Source organism: Delphinus delphis, chromosome 2 (genome assembly GCF_949987515.2).
Source record: "Delphinus delphis chromosome 2, mDelDel1.2, whole genome shotgun sequence".
Taxonomy (NCBI): Eukaryota; Metazoa; Chordata; class Mammalia; order Artiodactyla; family Delphinidae; genus Delphinus; species Delphinus delphis.
The window spans coordinates 112,601,057-112,613,444 of NC_082684.1; the positions used below are offsets into that span (position 1 = coordinate 112,601,057).

Sequence of the window (12,388 nt, forward strand, 5' to 3'; positions counted from 1 at the left end):
AAGACCTGTTCAGGCCAGTTTTGCTGGCATAGAGGTACTTGGTGATGAATCTGGACAAGCAGAATCATAGATGGATTTCAGGTAGTGATAGGAAGGGAAAAGAGGGGGTGAACAATAGCATAGCAAGAACACATCAGGAAGAATGAGGAAAAAGGGTTCAGGGTGGGGCTGTTTCAGAGAAAACAGCCTGTTGCAGGTCTACAATGTTCAAAGCTACATTGTGTAAGGGAATTCTCTTGGAAGTTAAATGGAGAAAGTTTAATTTCAATTCAAGAAGCATTCTTTTTGTGTGTCCACTTGAAGCTCAAATTATATTGCTAAGGAGGATGGTCAGTCTGCATAGAGGGAACCCAAGATCTATGAGTCAGGAGACTTGGGTTCTAGTTCTAGTTCTGCCCGAAGTAGCTGATGCCGTATTGAATCAAGTTAATTAACAACTGTGTCATTTTGAAAAGAAGGGGCCAGACCTAGTTCCTAGGCCTCATGAGTATTTAACATTCTCTTATTCTAATCCAAGAACAGGGTCTCAAGAGAATTTCAGAGTTGCTCACCTTTCCCCAAGACTCCTTCCCTCAAATAAATCCGTTAAGACTAAGAGCATCTAGCGTTCCTTTCTTTTTTACCAGGTCCCAAAAGGAGCAAGATTTCTAAAATGCTGGCATTGGGAGAGAGCCACTTTTTCTTTTCCCATCCATTTCAGGAAGGTTGTTTTCAGTTATTCCTTGGTCTGCCAAGAGTTGCTTCTAGATTGAAGTAGGAAGAAGTAATGAAAACAACAGAAAAAAGGTGAGATTTGCTTAAAAGAAGCGAAGCTTGTTTTGCCTGATTCTCTGGGAGAAGGTGGTTGGCAGGTAGACTATGATTGTTCAGGTTCAAACTATCCCTTTAACAAACACTCCCTAAAGGGTGGAATCTGGCCCAACCAGGATTATGAGATACTGATTCATAATGCCGATGGACACCGGACATACTAATAGCCTGCCTGTCATAAACAGGCAACAAGAAGCTTACAAACCCTCAAATAAGTGGCATTTCAATTCGGATATTGGGCTAGGGGGATGCGCTGGTTTAAAAAAACTGGCCCAAACTCTGTGACCCTTAGGGAAGGACTGGTTGTTTAGAAGAAAAATCTTGAGTTCTATAGCTCCTCAGATATGGCTGCTTGCCCAAGGGCTATGAACCTGCATCTTGTTTGCTCGTCATCCTGTCAATCATTTTCCTTTTTTTTAAAAAAAGAAGACAAAAATCTGAAGTCGAAAACACCGAATTCCAAGCTTTTTCCAGGGGCGAAGCCCTTATCTCTAGGGCACTGTACTAATAATACTGGCCTGGCCTACCCCGCTCCAGGAACCCCCTAGCCTTCCCCGAGGGGTCCGCACTGCGAGGCGCAAAGCAACAGCCCAGCTCTAAACCCAAAGGTTCCATCACCAGCCAATCGCCAGCTGGGATCCCTCAAGAAAACCAGAAACACCTACGGAAGGTGAATGGCATTAAGACCAGCCTATCCGCGGGGACTCAGCTGAAGGGGTGGGGTCAGAATTAGCCAATAGTATTGAAGTGGTTGTTGTTAGGCGGGAGGAAGACGCCTGCGAGCGTGCGTGGGGCCGCTCCCGGGAAAGGGTGGAAGGAAGCTCGCAGAACCAATGGCCGCGGCGGGCGGGCGGTAGTGCGCATGCGTACTGTGACCTGGGGCTGCGGGCGGGAGGCGGGGAGGATGGGGGAGGGGAGCGGGCAGGAACGCGGCGGAGGCTGCTGCCGTCGCAGCAGCTGCCGCCGCAGCAAAGAGGCCATGTTGTGTGGTGTGTGGGGCGGGGGGGAGGAGGGCCGGGGGGGGGGAGGAGGAGGAGGGAGTAAAGCCGAGAGAGGAGACGGGAGAGAGACACCACACACACACGGCACAAGATGGCCGGAGAAGCAGCAGCACCTCGAGCTGTCAGGCGTTCCGCCGCGGCCGCGGGGCCCGCCGGCTGGCGGGGACTTGCGCCCGGGCGGCCCGCAGGCCCGCGGGAGCGAAGCGGCCGCGGCTGGGGCGAGGCGGGCCGCGCGCCGGGGTCGGAGCCCGCGGCAGAGGCCCCCGGGGCGGCCGGGCCCACGACGCGGAAAGCGCCGCTGCGGCAGCGGCCGCGGAGGCTCCCCGGGGCCCGGGCGGCTCGACCCGGTACGGACGGGAGGCTCGGGCGGGCGGCCCGGCGCGGGACTCGGGTGCGGGCGACCAGGAGGTGCCGACCGCGGCGCTCGGACCTGGTGAGTGGCTCCCCGGCTCCTTTTATTGTCCTTTGTCCTTGGGAGGAAAAGCAAAATGTCCTTGAGCGCGCGAGCAGGAGGGGGCGGCGGGCCGGGCCTCGCCGGCCGGCTCTCCCCTAGCGGCCCCATAGGCGCCGCTCTCTGGCTCTCCGGGCGGGAAGCGCCGCGGGGCCCGGGGCTGGGGGCGCGGGGGCCCTGCTGAAGACCGGGCGGGGGGTGGCCTCGTTGCCGGGACCGGCCCCGCCGGGAAAGGGGCGGCGGCGGTGACCGCGGGCGGGAGCCTGAAGGGGACTGCGCGAGGAGAGCCCCTTTCTGTCCTGGTGAGTTATTTTGATATTTAGGGTAAAAAAAAAAAAGAAAAATCCTTTTCAGGTTGTCCGACGGGGGAGCTTTTTAACCCCTTTCCGGTGAGGTGGGAACTCATCTTCGTTTTCGAATTTAAAAGAACAATGGAACCCTGACTACGTTTCAACAAAAATAAAACTTGTTTTTTTTTTTTCCTTTTGGGTGTTGGCTTTTAACTCTTTCAAAGCCGATTTTGAAAACGGCTGCAGTGTTGCAGATGAGAAGGTACTTGCTGCTTGTTCGAACCTTTATTGATGTTAAGGTTGTCTTTTAAAAATGCAAGTTGGAGGAGTGCTTCTGGTATTTCAGAAATTACGAAGACAAGTTTACTATGTCGTCAAGGCTGTTTAATGGAAATAGATTTTAATTACGGTGCTAGACGATGACGTTTGATTAAGGTAGTTTATTTTACTGAGTAATTACGCCAAGATTATTTGACATTCTGATGTTTGAACAATGATTAAATCTAATGTTCGTTACTTTTAAAAAGATCATAAGGAGCCGTTATCTGTAACTTAATCACACCTGAATGTTAGACCATACTTGGGTTAGTTCCTAGACTTTTAAAAGTTTAAGTTCATCATTTGATGATTTAAAAAAATAATGTGTATTATCACAAGCCACGGTCGACAGAACTTTTACAAAGGAATATTCTGACACCAAATCTCTTTGTGAAGTTACTTTCTCGTAGTGTAAATATTAAAGTAGGACTGCTCGGTAATGGGCGATGAAGAGGAGCCATATTTGTTGCATTTGTTGCATGCATAAAAATTCAGATATGCTCAAAACGGAACAGTATTTTAATAGTGTATTTTGGTTTTTAAAAAACTTGTAGAGTCCTCTGTATAGTCTAGGAATTTAAAAAAATTGTCTGAGAGGGAATTTGAGTTTAGTGATTTGAAGAACAAACCACAAATGAACAAACCTTTGTGTATTTTAGAATATATTTGTCTTCATCCTGCGGTAGCTCTGGTGTTGTAGAGGTGCAGATCTACGTAAAAATAGTGTTGGGCAGATTTACGTAGTACTTATAAAATCAAAGATACTGGTGTAATGGACTGTGTTTCTGAGGATATTTTTGTCAGTGACATTGTTTTATTTTCCTAATAGCATTCATATAGTGCTACACGTTACATCAGTTGCGCATATCTTGATTTTAGAGACTCTTGGTGTTTAAGTAACAATTTGGTTTTTCAAATCAACATTTCTGAAATTTTTGAGCACTGCAAGTCGTTTGAAATTAATATTCTGAATCTAGTTTTCTTGAATAGCGAAATGCAGAATAATTGCTAGCAGTTTAACCTCATAAGGTCTTTTTACATGAGAAATGGGGGAAGGGAGAGACTGAAAATGTTCTAGACCCCAGTTTGAAATTGAATAAAGGACATAGATACTACATGTTTTAGATTTGCTTTAAAGACAAAGCTAATATCCCACTTGGTGGGATCAAATAACTTGTGGTTTAAAAATTTAAAGTAACCAGTGGCCATTTTAACTTCACTAATTTCTCCTGGAGGAGTTAATTTTTAATTGCTCATAATTGTAAAAGGTATTTCTAGATGGTAAAGAAAATTTTAAGTTGATTTCAGTCTTTAAAAATGGTAAACTTTTCCTTTGTTTTCGTGTATTGCTTGCCATCAAAAAAAGAATAAAAATGAAAACAAGGTCATAATCTTAAATCTGTCCAAAGATGTGAATTTTTTGTTTTTAATCTCAATGCCTTAATCTCTAGTGTTTGTTCATACAACCAAAAGATGAGGAAAATAAAGACTGATAGATATTAAGATAAATAACTGCACCCTTAAAATTTACAGGTAGCGTGTCGATGAGCCATTTCTTGAATTTGTCCAATGATCGTTGTCTCTGGAATATTTTCTCATTGTTTCATCACAGTGAAACTTTGGCCAAGAAGTGTTTAAAAATCAAAACATTGATAATCATCTTCCTTTTTTTTTTTAAAGGTAACTTACAAGATTAAAATTATATTTGGTTGATGATGGTTCTGAACAAATACAGCTCTTATTTGAGGTAAGAGTGGGTAAATTTTTATTACTTTGACATAAAAGTAAACTTATTAGGTTTTTATTTTTTTTGATAATATATGTTTTTAGTGATTATGAGTAAGTATCTGAAATAATTTTACAAGGTCTTTAAACCTTTTCATTGTATGAAAAGTGTATCTGCATAGCCATTGTAACTTAATGTGCCTTTTGAATAGTTTAAAATACTGAAGGTCCTTTAAGCCTTTGTTTAGTTTTGGGAACAAGAAAAAATATTATACTTTGAGGAAAACCATAAACCAAAGATATGCTTTTTCTTTCTTGCTATTTAATATACTATGCAAACAATTTAAATCTTTTAAATATTTAAAGAAATAAATTTTTTGGGAAATTTAAGCTAGTTGCTATTCATACTAATGGATTTTAGGAAAGAATGCTTTAAAAATCAGGTTTTGTGAGCATAGATTTTATTTTTTCTTCTATGTAATAAAAAGTTTTAAAACACATATTAGTATTTGGCTATTGGTGGTTCCATCAATAAATTGTTTAGAATATTGTTTTTTTCCCCCAAAAGGTATGCCATTTTGAAGACTGAGACCGTGGAATTTTATCCTTGAGGATAAAGGAAATCTTTGCGATAGTCTGTATTTTATATAGCAAGTAAGTAAATGTTTTTATGCAACATCTGAAATCTAATAGCTACCAACAGAAGAATATCACTAAAGTTTGTCAGTGCGACATAAACTGTAGACCTTATCTCGAAAAAGGGATAAGAAAAAACCCATCAAATTCTTTACCTTACATCAAAGCAGTTCTGTGTTAATGTTAAAATAGTTGATACGTGTAATTTACATCAGTAGTGAGACATTCAGTATTTTTCAATTAAATGGTTTAGAATTATGGTTAAATCAGTAGTTGAGTCATCAGAATTACGTATCTTTACAATCTGAAATGTACATTCTTTAGCCATTTTTTTGGTGATGCAGATTACGTTTTAGAAATGGCCTAGAATTTTGTATTTGCAGATCTTATGATTTATCTTAAAAGAAGTATATTTCAAAAACTTAATAGACCCTCTCATATTCTAGTTATTATGTAAAGGATTTAAAATACTCATTTTACCTGTTTTTATGAGGCTTTTTTCCATACAGGTGCAAAAATAAGTTATAGGAAACTAGAATGTGACTAAAGAGACTTCTAATCTATAGCGTAGTCTTTTTAAAGCATAAAAGGAAGAAATAATTTCAATATGTGTATGGTATTTTGACATCTTAAAATTAGATACATGAATGAGAAAAATATGTACAGAATTTTCAGGAATTACTTCTTACTCTTAACACTGAAAGGGGAAGTTACTGTCAAGCAGTGTATATTAGGAAGGGATTTATCAGAGGAAATATATAATGAGATACCTTGGGAAGTTTTAAAAATAGCCAAATAAACAATTAATTAATGTAAGGGCAGGTTTACGTTTGTCCTTGTAATTTTTGTGGAAAATTCATCGTTGGTGTTGGCTTATTCTGTTGATTCAAATAGGTGATAAAGGTAATATTTTTATTGCTTTTGCTTTAGCTTTTTTTGCTTTTCAGCCCTTTTGCAGTTTGATCAGATTTGTGTTTATTATAGTGTACAAAAGAAAACCAAATGTTAGACCTTTAACAATGTTTTAAAGATGTAACATATAAAAAAGTTAAGACGTCTTTCATCCCAAGGTCGTTTAACGTAAAAATGCCAAGGTTAGGGTTTCCTCTTTGTAAATGATAGGATATTAGGTTGGCATTCAGATGAGGCTGGGCACTGTTATAAAAATTGAGAATTGGGCCTCTTAAGACACAAATGTATGTGAAGTTTAACCTAAGTTTAAGTATAAATTGGCAGTAATTTATAATGGCCTACCAAAGGCGTAATTTGAACCCATAGAATAAAAAACGAATGGTTAAAGAAGATTAGAAATGTTAAATGAAAATTTGTATCTTTTTTAGTCAAGTATTAATAATTATAAAAATAACTTAAGTGTTGTAGTAACTCCTAAGTTAATGTAATGGAGTGTAGTTTTCTTTTTATCACCAACAAGATAAAGGATTATAAGTCACATTTTAAAAAGACCTACATGTACTTTGACCTTCATGATAATATTTAGAGTCAGTGTTTTGAAATCTGCTGCTGAGCCAAGCCTGTAAAATTAGCAATATATTTGGTGGACAGAAATAATGGACACATGGGGGCAAATATAACTGAAGATACTGTTGTTTTAAATTACTGTATTTCATAAATACATTGTTTAGTTTACTACTATTTTCTGCTTAAGAACTGAAGTGATAAATACTTAAATATTTGTTTTTATTTTAGCATTTTGAATTCTTGAATCATAAAAGTCACCTGATCAAGTTGGTGATTGGCTTGCATTGCGTTTGTTATTATTGATAATAACTGTTTAAAAAATTCCCTGGAGTTCCACAGAAATGAAAGAAGCCATGCCCCATAGTTAACAAAAGGTTTTCATGAACTACGACATAATAAGAGGTTGGATTATGTGGAATAGGTAATTTTGAATATAAATTTTCTTTCAAGTTTCGTTTACTGTTCAGTTTCTTGATTATTTAAAAATTTGGACTGCGGACAACCAATTATTTTACCTTTTCTCCTCTGATTTTCTTCTTTGTTGAGAGGCATAAGGGGAGAAATGTTAATTTGAGGACATCTCCATCTTCTGCATTAATGAGAGGTGTGTGATAGAGTGGAAAATATAACTGTGATTCAGCAGTCAGGAGACCCAGCTTCTAATGTAAATTAGCCCTGTAATCTAGACGATTTATTCACTGTGGACCATAGTCTCCTAATTTGTATAAAGTATTTGGAGTTTCCAATTTCTTAAGATACATTTTTGCTCCTGAATTGTGTGGTAAAAATAGAGTGTCTAGTTCTCTTAAACTGTAAAGTAGTTTTTGTAATTTTTGCATTGCAAATCATGGATGTTATTTCTTTGTTGAAGTTATTTGAATAACATGAAACCTGGGCGATAGTGTACCTGACTTTCCTAATTTTAGGTGTTCTAAAATATTAATAAATAGTATAAATGCAGGCATAATGGAAAGTTGATCTTAAAAAGCAGTTAAGGTGTGAAATTGTGTTTAAAAAACAAAGATTTAGAATGCTGCAGTGAAAGCATTGTTTTGATTTTTTTTTCCTAATTATTTTATTAAATAATTTAAAGATTAGTGTATTTAATGTAACATTTGCAGCTGACCATTGTGAGTATAAATGATGATTTATAGCTTACATGCTTGACTAAGCTATATAATTTCCCTTAAGAAATCTATATTTCAAAGATAAATATCCTCATCTTACCCACTGCCTTTCCCTTCCAGATTGAGCGGGCCAGTACAAACTTTTAATTTTCAAATTGACTTATTTCTGCATATAATTAACTTTTACAACTTAAATTCAGGGATATTCTGGACTTTATAAATAAAAACTATGCTATTTGATTGTTTACATAACTTTCAAGTAACATGTTTCCTACAACGGTTTTATTTATACATTGTGTACAGCTAGATAATCCAGTGTTTTGGAAAACAATCTTTGTTTTTTGAAATTATACTACTTATTTGAAATTGAATATTTCCCAAAAAGCAATTATATCCTAATGTGTGTATTACATGGTAGTCAAAATCATTTTAATTTAGGTTATCAAGCTAAATATTTTGCTTAACTTTAATGCTTTATGAGTTGTGACAGAGTTTTCTTATGACTGTTAATGACTTTATCACTAGTACCTTATTTTTGTTGGTGGTTTCTTATATTTCACAGTGCTCTCGGATTTTATTCTTAATTAAAATGTAAAAATTGTTTTCAGGACTTTAAAAGGTGACAAAACCAAATCTAAGAAAAGCACAAATGGGCTAGTAATGATAATATTAAGACTTGACTAAAGTCGTCTTTGCCTTTTATTATAAAATGAGCAGCAATCAAAGTTGTTATTTATATTATACCTATAATTTCATACTAAATGAGGATCCTCGATACTGCAAAATATTAAAGAGCAAAATTATCAACTTTTGTAATCTGCTTAAGGTGAACTTGGCTTACCCCCCTTTAAAGGAAGGCAGAGTACTACTTTGTCAATTTTTGGTAAGGAGATCGAGTGGTAGATTACATTGGTGTCAGTAATTTTTGTGGTGGTGCAAAGTGTGATCCAAGTCCTCTGGTTTTGATGCAGTGAGCACCCCGAGCCACATACTTGTACTGGTAGGTAGCCTTTTTATAAGCGTGTTGTCAGACTAATGTGATGGGTTTCCCTCAGACATTTCTTTCGGGGGGATTCCTTAAGTCATTTCTGCCCTTCTCTTAGGGGTTAAATCAATTTATTTTACTTGACTGATTTAGGTTTTGTCATTGTTCGGTGTAACTGTCTCCTTTATAAGATCAGATTAAATTTGGAAGCTTAATAATGCTGTGTTTCTTGTAAATTGCTTCATTTTATCAACTTGTTGGGAGGATATTTTAGCACCTTGCTCTTGAAAGAAATCTTGAAGCAGATCTTACTATTTCTTGGCCTATGACTAGTCAAAACGATTAAAGGGATTTAAATTTGGTAAGATACTCAGGAACTTGCTTTATAATTTGAAAAATTGGAAACCTTGGTCATGGAAAAAGCATTTAGGTAGCTTAGTTTTAGCTTAAATCCTAAACTTTTGCTTTCTAAAAATCCTTAAATTGATACACTTTAATATTGAACTTTTGAACAAAGCTTTTTGGGTAGTTCTACCTATTATTGTGATTATTATAATCATACTTTGGCACAGGAGTGACTGGAAAAAGTATATACCTGTATTCAATTTATTTGAGATACAGGAAACATCTTCCATGTTTATGAGGTATTTCAGTCTAACCAGTGAAAAGTAATGGTTATCAGTAACCAGATAAAAAGTAATTTTTATCACGCACATATTTTAGAAAGGGTTAGTGTTGTGTAGGTCAATATAATTAGTAGAGAAAAAAATTTGAAATTATGCTTAAGGTTTCTATCCTAGAATAGAGTTGATTAAAGTACATGATATTATGAAATAATATAGTAATATTGAAGAGTGAGAAACATGGCCTTGCCAGGTTGGTAATGGAAGCTTTCCTTTAGAAGTCTGGAAAGCAGATTAGCTGAAGGACCAAGAGATAAAATAGTTCTGTACTGTTAAGGAAGGAGTGATGTTGACTCTGTTAAACAGCTGTTTTGCAACCATGACTGCCTGTTAGGGAGCCCAGATTTTTACGTAGGAAGTTCTTGGGGCCTGAGACATAACGTGCTTTTATAGTAACTTTATTCTACAGGTGAGCCCTGTGAACAGCCAAACTTAAGATCCTCTGGATCAGAACTTTTGATTTTCTGCTTGGACTGTATTTATAAATACATGTATGTCTCGGTCTTCTGGCTAGTGATCCTGTTAAGATGTTGAAGTTTCCAAATAAATCTGTTTTTTTCTTTTTCTGTACATACAATTATATTCTTTTTGATTTCTACAGAAATATGAATCCTGAGGCTGAATTATCTAAGGGGCCAGTACAACGAAAATAGATGTTGGTGAAGAATTTATTTAGTAAGTTTTCCTCAATTTACATGTTTAATTTGTTTTTTAATTTTAAATATGACTTTAGAAATTTTGAGTAACTGAGTCAGAGTCTGTAAAAATATAGAGGGATTTAGTGAGGCTCAAAGCAGTACAAAAATAAATCAGCATGGTTAGATGTATATGAAGTTTATTATTAAAATCTTGCACGTTAATTTACTCCAACCTTTTATTATTTTCTACTTTTTTTTACTTAAGCTCAGGCAGAGTTAAAATGGAAAAAACCCTACATTTGAACATGCTTCTAATACTGCACCCTAGGACTTCCCTGGTGGTCCAGCGGTCAAGACTCCACGCTTCCACTGCAGGGAGCATGGGTTCGATCCCTGGTAGGGGAACTAAGATCGCGCATGCGCTGTGTGGCCAAAAAAACCCACAAAACCCTGCACCCTAGATCTGGGTGTTGGTAAACTCCCCCCTATTTTTATAAGTAAAATTTTATTGGAACACAGGTATGCGCTTTCATTTACACATTATCTGTGTTTGCTTTCCAACTCTGGCTACAGAGTTGAGAGTAGCTATAGCTAATGGCCACAAACCCTATAAAATGCTTAGTATTTTTTCCTGTTAGGCAACCTTGCGTACTCTTTCCCTGGATCCTTCCTTTTTGTCAACTTCACATGTGTAAAACTCAGAAGCCCTTAGGTTCTCTTGGTAATAGAGCATACTTTTAATGGATTTCATTGTTAGTAATTCAAATAAATGAAGTAATTATGAGCTTTCCTTAAACTTGAAAGGCCAACAAAAAGTTTTTCTTCATACTGGGGTTTTGCCTTGATATTAGAAGGTTTGGTTACTACTACTACTGTGGAATTTCTAATTCCCCATCTGAGAAGTAGTGGGAAAGAGTTAGTGGTAAGACTGTAGAAATGGATTTGGATGAATTCTCAAAAGCATTTATTATTGACAGAACTTTTTAGGTATGATAATTATTTAGTAGTTGTTTCATAAAAGTAATTTTTTGAATCACATTCGGGAATCTAGATTCTAGATGATAATCTTTGCTTCTAATTGCTACTTCAACTTCTGTTGTATAAATGGCTACTAGAGCCTAAATGGCTACTAGAGCCTTCTGTTGTATAAATGGCTACTAGGCTACTAGTAAAATAGTGAATATTTTTTTTTTTTTCGATGGGGGATGGTGAGAGCAGAGATGAAAACTTTACTAATGTAGTGTAATTTATTGACTTCATGCCTTATATTTTAAAATGATTGCCTGGCACATAGTGGATGCTCAATAAATACTTGTTGATTTATTGTATATACTTGCTATTAAACATTATCAACTAGTGTTTTGGGTCTAATCTAGTAAAAAGTGAAATTCATTAATTATAATGCTTTAAATACTAATTTTTAGATATGCTTGAATGCCAAAACTTTGACTCAGTAAAAGTTACAAGAAACCACAACTTTCAATCTTTCATGGACATGTAGTCAAGTTTTAAACTAAAATGGGATAATGGGGAAGATTTGATTTGATTGTAAAAACCTTAAGTAAGATGACTCTTTCTTAGCATAGTTGAACAACATAGTTTAGCAATGTTGTGAACAGCTGGCTGGGTTTTTTGTAGTTAGTTTTTATGCCCACTTTATTTAGGACCCAGATTTGTTAATAAGTTTTAATCCTGTTGAGGAGTCAAGCTTTTTTGGTAATAAGACAAAATATGTGAAGTCAGTATTAAATGTTTTCAAATTTAAAGACAATACGAAGATTGAAATTGTCATAAGTACCAAGAAGCTTAATTACACGATGAGAATGATCATCATGTAAGCATCAATTTCTGCTTCTTATTGTAATTTTGTACCCATTTGTCCCACTGGTTTTACAGTAACAAATTGTAGTATTTATTAGAGCCACTTGTTTAAAAAATTAAGAGTCATTAATCTTTTTCCTTGTACTCTTTCCCTGTCCCGCACATTTTTTGTTGCTATTAAAATGGGGGTTTGCTGGGAAGTAGAGGTAAGGAAATTGAACCCCTGTTAAACACATCCAGTAATGAATCACTTGCTTGCATTTCAAATAACAACTTATTTTACAATATCCCAGTGTTTTTTTGAACAAATTTACTGAATTAGAATTTAAGACCTCCTTGCTCAATTTTATGTTTTTAATTTCTGGATGTATAGTATTTGGGGATTTTAAGCAGTAGCAGGTACTTATCACCTTCTTACCATAGA

At 36.8% G+C, this 12,388-nt stretch overlaps 1 protein-coding gene across 4 annotated transcripts in view; it reads left to right on the plus strand.

Annotated features, from left to right (window-relative positions):
• The first annotated feature begins 2,118 nt into the window (after positions 1–2,118).
• Positions 2,119–12,388, plus strand: part of CHD2 (chromodomain helicase DNA binding protein 2) — a 142,850-nt gene continuing 132,580 nt past the window's right edge. Inside the window, exons 1-5 of one of the 4 annotated variants that reach the window (XM_060005484.2) lie at positions 2,183–2,244; positions 2,777–2,814; positions 4,551–4,617; positions 5,164–5,249; positions 10,107–10,180. The gene's annotated coding sequence lies outside the window, so the exon portion shown is untranslated. Of the gene's footprint in view, positions 2,245–2,510; positions 4,618–5,163; positions 5,250–10,106; positions 10,181–12,388 lie in introns of those variants that run through there. The other 3 variants (XM_060005483.2, XM_060005482.2, XM_060005485.2) reach the window with 3 other exon arrangements.